Source organism: Lactuca serriola, chromosome 7 (assembly GCF_051521515.1).
Source record: "Lactuca serriola cultivar US96UC23 chromosome 7, Lser_US96UC23_V15, whole genome shotgun sequence".
Taxonomy (NCBI): domain Eukaryota; kingdom Viridiplantae; phylum Streptophyta; class Magnoliopsida; order Asterales; family Asteraceae; genus Lactuca; species Lactuca serriola.
This window is the reverse complement of record NC_136414.1, coordinates 39,543,163-39,550,800: the sequence shown is the minus strand read 5'-3', so window position 1 is coordinate 39,550,800 and position 7,638 is coordinate 39,543,163. Positions and strand designations below refer to the sequence as shown.

At 33.2% G+C, this 7,638-nt stretch overlaps 1 pseudogene; it reads left to right on the top strand.

The window, feature by feature from the left end:
• The first annotated feature begins 716 nt into the window (after positions 1-716).
• Positions 717-2,299, top strand: LOC145063890 (putative dolichyl-diphosphooligosaccharide--protein glycosyltransferase subunit 3B pseudogene; annotated as a pseudogene).
• Positions 2,300-7,638: the final 5,339 nt, after the last annotated feature.

Genomic DNA, 7,638 nt, shown 5'->3' with positions numbered 1-7,638 from the left:
ATGGCCGCATTCATGTCTTTCTTAGTGGTATAAAAGCTTCAATTTCAGGATGACGATCTTGTAATTATCCCTATGAACCAAACGACCCTGTAATGGAGGTCCAAAATGAGAATGATGAATAGAAGAATGTGAGTGATCTTAAAATTACCTGAAATGTGTATGAAAGTCTTATTGATAAGAACTGATTCAGGTCTTGAGTAAAGGAACCGATAGTTTACAGCAACAATTTCATGGACCAAAAAAACAAGCAATTGCAGTAGTTGCCGCCACCGCCCAGACGCCGTGGGTGCAGCCCAGGCCGCCGTCACCTTCAGTCAGACTATCAAGTTGTAATTCCGTCATTGTTTGGGAGAACTCAACTGCCAAAATTCGAAGCTCTATTTCGTGGGTACTTAGTAATTCACAACATTAATTGATTTACTATAACAGCTCAAGGAAAGCATTGAAGGCACTGAAAATCGCTAATGAAGCTTCAAGGAGTTGTGAGAGATTATTTGGTGAGGAAAGAAGCTGCACCATCGGCCCCTAGTCATAGTCGGCACCCTCTATCCAAAATTCTCGTAACAATTTTTCCCTCTTCCCATTTTTGTTTTAATTTTCACTTTCTCCTCCACCGTTACCCCCCCCCCCCCCCCTAATTTGAGAACCACCCCTAATAGAAAACACTAGACATATAAATATACACACTCACATATAGCTCATCTTCTGTTGACGAGATGAAGGGGTGGGAGGTTGTCACTGATTCCAAGGGAGTCATCGTCCACGACAACAGATTCAACTTTGTCCGACGGCAACCTAATGAAATCATCCGTCGTGACATGGGCATGAACCATTGTTACGATCAAGGGAACAAGTAGAAGAAGTATGGCGTAATGATCCATTTTCTTGGTTCGTCGGAGAGCCTTTAAAGAGGTTAACGGTCTTTTTTGTAGATATTAATTGAGCGATTTATATGTAAATAAGAAAGACCCTTTGCATATTTTTTCATTAATTAAAATAAAAAAAATCATAAATGGTCCATGTGGTATTGAAATGACGAAAATGCCCTTCAGTTAATGGATAAAACTTAACGAATTTAGCATTAAGGACCAATCATCGAAAGTTTTGAAAGCACATGGACTATCTATGACGTTTTTAAACCACATGTACTAAACTTCAGATTTTGGGAAACCACAGGGACCATTTATGATGTTTTTTTAATTATAAATAACATAGATAGTAATTGTAATAAAAAAAATGGAATATGAAATTATTTATAATCAGTGGCGTAGCCACATTGAGGCGACAGTGGGCCATGGCCCACCTTACAAAAATTCAATTTCATAAATTTAATGTATATATTTTATTATATATAAAAAGAATTTTGGTTTCATAGCCTACCCCAATGACAAATTAAAATGGAAAAATGACATATTAGCCCAATGATGTTTTGCACATTTACCCATTGTGTCCCTTAATTATTGTTCGTGCTTTATGAGGGAATAAACTTATTTTTGTCGGATCAAATTGGCCCCTTTTGAAGAAATGAAGGGGTAAACCGGTAACTTCTTGGCCACCTCAACAAAGAAATTGACTTTAACTTCTTCCTTTGAAAATTTCCTCCTTTGACTTTGAATCGGGCCATTTACAGTGAATGTGAATCAATTTGGAAGCTAATTTTGACTTTAACGCCTTGCCACACATCCGCCTCCTTCCACCAGATGCGACCACCTTAAAAACCGACTCGATCTCCATGGACGCCGGTGATTTCTCCCGTTTAGCCTAATCCATGGGGGAATTTATCGAATCGAGAACTAAACTCAAAATGGGTCAAATCCACCGTCCTCCAATTCTCTCAAAAACTCAAATAGGGTTCTTACTCGCTGCATTCCTGATATCCTTGCCATTCCTGTTCAAAAGACTATTAGCCGGTGAAACACTTCTACACGATAAGAGGGTTTGGCTATCCGATTCTGTGTTCATTTACTTCTTTAGCGTTTCGGGAACTATGCACAACATAATTTGCAAGCTCGTCTTCTTCTACCAGGGATCTGGAATGTAGTTGGGTGCTGAGGGTTTTGCTATCGGGTTTCTTTACACCATTGTTGGCATGTTGTTGGCTTTTATGACCCATGTTTTAGTTAGGTTGCAGAGTAGGATTGCACAGAGGACGATAATGATCATTGCCATGATTATTTCAGTATGGGCTGTGAGGAAAGTTGTGTATTTGGATAATTGGAAGAGTGGTTATGCTGTTCATGCGTATTTGGATAATCGACTCTTCACAGATGATGAAATCAACATCGAATTGTTGTTCTAGGGAGGGCTTGATTTTGAGGATGTGTCTCTGATTTTTTATTCTTTAATGGATTTTGAGACAAGAACAAATGGTGTTTTGACTTTTAAATGAGGAAATGAATGCGTGGAACATCAAACCAGCTAATATAGGTTAGAGGGACTATAAAGACAGGTCACAACAAAGTTTATTTCCTCATAAAGCACGGAAATATTTAAGGGACTCAATGGGTAAATGTGTAAAACAACGTAGGGCTAATGTGTCATTTTCCCAATTAAATGTGTAAAACAACGCAGAACAAATGGTGTTTTGACTTTTAAATGAGGAAATGAATACGTGGAACATCAAACCGGCTAATATAGGTTAGAGGGACTATAAAGACAGGTCACAACAAAGTTTATTTCCTCATAAAGCACAAAAATATTTAAGGGACTCAATGGGTAAATGTGTAAAACAACGTAGGGCTAATGTTATCTTGATAACTCAATTGCTTCATTATTGTTTTTATTTTCATCATAGATTTTATATTTTATCGTAGGTTCCTAAATCCTAATAAATTAGGTTATTATTTCATGATATGAATTATTTTATTTGTATTATTATACTATATGTAAGTTGATTTTGTTAAAAAATATATGAGTATGCTTGTAATTGAAAATTTTGTGATTAGTGAATTTTATTGACGAATGGGAACAAAGCAAAAAAGATTAGATTCATAAAGAATAGATTATGTAATAAAATGACTGATGATTTTATTGTTGACAATCTGGTTCTTTACATCGAGAACGATATCGCTAAACTTTTCAACTTAGATTTCATTTTAGATGATTTTAATGATCTAAAAGAGTGTCGTGTGCAATTTAAATAAATAATTTATTTTAAAATATATACATTGTTATATTTTGTTATCATTTGAAGTATTTTTTTACTCGTTCATATCCTATAAATTATTTGGCCTACCCTAAAACTAAATCTTTGCTACGCCACTGTTTATAATTGATTAATTCAGTAATTGATTATCAAACATTTTGAATTTCAAAATCTCTATTAATAATATTAATTTTGAAGGATTTAAAAGAAGATTTTAAGTTAAATATAAAATCATAGAAAATGACACATGCCACTTTTAAAGAGTAGCAAAAAAAAAATTATAAATTATAAAAATATGATAAATAACAAAATTAGGATTTTTATTAATATAAGAGAAATTATACGGTTATGTACAATATTCTATTTACATCATTGATATTATATAACAATATTCTGTTTAGATCATTGATAATATTTTTGAGACTTACAAAAATTATTATTTTGATAGAAATAGTATATGTAATTATATTGTTATGGATAATATTGTAATCTATAAAAATAACTTGTGTCACATGTTATTTTTTTCAAAGTATCAATTCAAAAATTTATCTTTTATTTTCAGGTTGACACGTGACAATATCACAAAATTTTCTCTATTTACTCAGTTTTTAAAATTTAAATAAATCAAGATGTGTATTAGATTCGAAATTTAAAATTTGAAATAAATTATAAGGTAACTAATTTGTAATAAATTATATTTTTATTTTTCTTCATATTTTAGTATTATATTATTATATTTTTTTATATTTTATCAATATAGTTTGATTTTCTAAGTTGTCAACCCGTGTTATTCACGAGTCTCTAACCTAGTTATATATATATATATATATATATATATATATATATATATATATATATATAGAGAGAGAGAGAGAGAGAGAGAAAAAAAAAGAAAAAGAGAGAAGGGTCGGCCTCAAGAAATTGGATGCCGTATGCAATTTAGTAAAAAAAAATGTCTCAAAAATATTCTAAATACCATCCTTTAGTATAGTTGTAAAAACCAAAATTTCATTCAAAATAGTATACAAAAAACTAAACTCCTTTTACTTAAAAATTATCATTCTTTTAATATTTAAACCCAACTTCACTATTTCTCTATAATAGATGTGTTAAGAAAATATCTTATTGCAATTTTCTCTTCTCATGCCTTTGAAAAATCAATATGAAAACTGAAATTTAAAATTATGAATTAGAAAGACAACAAAATAAAAATCCGGGTGAACCGTGGGAAGTTTTATGCCAGGAGCCCAAAACGGACAATATTTTATAGGTGTCAGATGGAGATGTTCCAAATACTTGTAACGTCCTGATTTTGAACCTAAAATTTTCATTTTTATTTATTCAAAATATTCATTTACATTAGAATATTTTTTACATTATGCCGAAACATGATTGCGAATGCGCATATGTACAGTCGAACATTGCCCTTCATATGAATAAATGATGCTCCCGAGAAACATTTATAAACAGCTGGGCAAGCGCTAGGCTTGGTGAGTTCCCCAATATACCATATACCATAATACTTATACATGCATACAAATAATGGCTCTCGTACTTTAATCGTTCTGCAATAAAATTTACGAGGGTCTATAGGCTCCCGTACTTAATTCGTTCTGCCATCAACCCGAACTAGATAGACATGGGTTTGTAGGTTCTTGTAATTTATTTGTTCCGCCATCAACCCTAACTCATTTTTAAGCATACCAACAATTACGTACATAGATACTACACATTCGGCTTTACATGCACATGGAAACTACACTATGGGCTCTGCTCTACTGGCTCCTATATCCTAACCTACATGGATATATATACGGGAATACATAATATAGTGTGTTGTAACATCCCGATTTTCAACCTAAAATATTCATTTATTCAAAATAATCATTTGCCAATGAAGCTCTTGAAAAACATTTATAAATAATTTGGTAAGCGCTAGGATTACTGAATTCCCCCAATATACTATATACCACAATACTTATACATACATACAAATAATCGTTCTCGTACTTTAATCATTTTGCCATAAGTTCTATGCGGGTCTTTAGGCTACCGTACTTTATTCGTTCCACCATCAACCCTAAATACACAGACGTTGGTCTATATGCTCCCGTACTTTATTCGTTCCACCATCAATCGTCACTAACTTTTAAGCATACTAAACATTCAGCTCTACAGGCACATAGAAACTACACTATGGGATCTACTTTACTGTTTTCTATATCCTAACATACATGGATATATACTGGAATACATAATATAGTGAGATGAACTCACCTAGACATTTACTTCGAAGATTAACAGCTATCATGATAGTACACAATGACCACCAGGAAGTTATACGGTGTATAAATAGAATAGATATATGATCTGTAATCTTAGTGATTAGGATCATACCTTTACTTAGATAGGTATACACCCCTAAATAGTTGGATTTTCTTTATTGTAATCATATATAATCAACATTAGGGCAAAACCCTTATGTAGCCTTTGTTAATGTAGTCTTTGTGACCGTCTTTGTTATATCGTTCTCATTGTGAGAACCTTCTTTATTAGTGAAAGAACCTTCTTTAATTGGTATCAGAGCGGGTTTACGATACACTCAAGTTATCATGTTGACCTCTTTTAATCCTAAATCATCTGTTGGTGGCAAGATCCCTCCTTTTGATGAACTCAATTTTGTTGCATGGAAATAAAAGGCAATGGATGTTCTCGAGATCATGGACCATGACATACTTGATGTGATTAACAAGGGTGTCATCGTCTCTATGAACTGATTCTCGAATGATAATGCATCCAGTAGTGGACTAAAGCAGAAGTCTGTGGCGGGATACAACAAAGAAGAGAAAAGAGTTCTAAATCTCGATGTAAAGGAGAGGATTGCTATTGGAAAATCTCTTCCATATCATGTCTATTTTTTGGTACAAAATTGCTCAACCGCACAAGAAATGATGAACACCTTATCAACCGCTTTCGACGGAGAAGGACTTTTTGATGATGAAGTTACAAAAGGTAAGTGGCTCATGGCTCAAATCATCGAGTCTCATACTGAAGCGCCAAAGGATAGGATCAACACTTTTGATGCTAAACTTTCTCAAGCAACTAAGGACTAGAAGTCTCAAGACTAGGACTTAGCCTCCATGTACCAGGTAAAGAATTTTGTTAACTACTCCTCTACTGAAAAGCTGACATGTTTGATCATTTATGTTTTGATCTTTCTATCTCCAATAAAGAAAAATATTCTCTAAAAAATTGAGTTGAAAAAACTGAAAGATAAACTCTCTTTTTCTGAGAACTCCCTTTCTCTCATAAAAAAGGAAAACTTTTGCCTCTATCTGACCAATAATTTTCTTCACGCTGAAAAAGAAAAAGTTGTCGATCATGAAAGAAGCATTAAGATTATTTTAAATAATTGGGCTTGTTCCCATTGTAATGTCATGAGAATTATTATTGATCAAATTCCTGATCAGTGTGAGAAAATCCTTAGTGGTGATATTGAGGGTGTTGTTTCTTTAATCAAAAGGGTTGAGACTAAACACACTTTTTATAATGCTGATAGTCTCGAGAAAGATTTTAAAACTAGATTTGTCAATACCTATTACATGAATCAAACTTTGAATGATTATCATTTTACTACCGACTCAAATGGTAATACCAAATGTATATCTCGTTTATCTGCTCTTGACCCTTCTCTTTAACCTCCTCATCATGAGTATTTTTGCCCTCCACTAAGATACTGCTGAAATTTCCCATCTCCAATGGTGAAGTTCATTCCGTAAATGAAATTTTCAGCATGTTTCCTCAGTGCTCTGTTAGAAAAATTAAATATGTAGGTCAATCAAGGTTCTCTACTTCAAATGATTTATCCATCTCATCTATATCCCATGACCAAGTGGCATTTGAGCACACCATCAATGACACTCCTTTTTCCAGAACTAAAGCATGAGTTTTCAAATTTAATGATCCAGATTCTTCAAGTTCTGTTGTCAAAAGAAATCAAAGTTCTATTGTTAAAAGAAAGAATTCTGGAACAAGAGTTTGTTATCAGTATGGTGATGCTTCTCACAGCGAGTGTACATTTGAAGAAAGCTCAATTCGAGCTAACAGCATCTTGACCCGAAATAATAAATGGATCAAAAATGGAAACTCATTAAATTGTCTCCTTGATGCCTCTTATCATATTTTCTCCATTACAAAATGGGTCAATGTATACTAATTGTATATTTTAGTTTCTTAGGGTAAAGAATATATTTAGTACTTAGATAGTGGTTGTTCAAGACATGATAGGATTCAATTCACTTCTAAATGAGTTCGTAAAAAAGCACGACCCAACTGTTACGTACAGAGACAATGGCAAGGGAACTACAAAGGGATGTCGCACTATTAAATGCACTTTGTTGTATTCAAGAATGTTTCACACATAAAAAGTCTTCAATACAATCTCATCTCAATCAACCAACTATGTGATGCTGACTATGAATATCATTTTAACA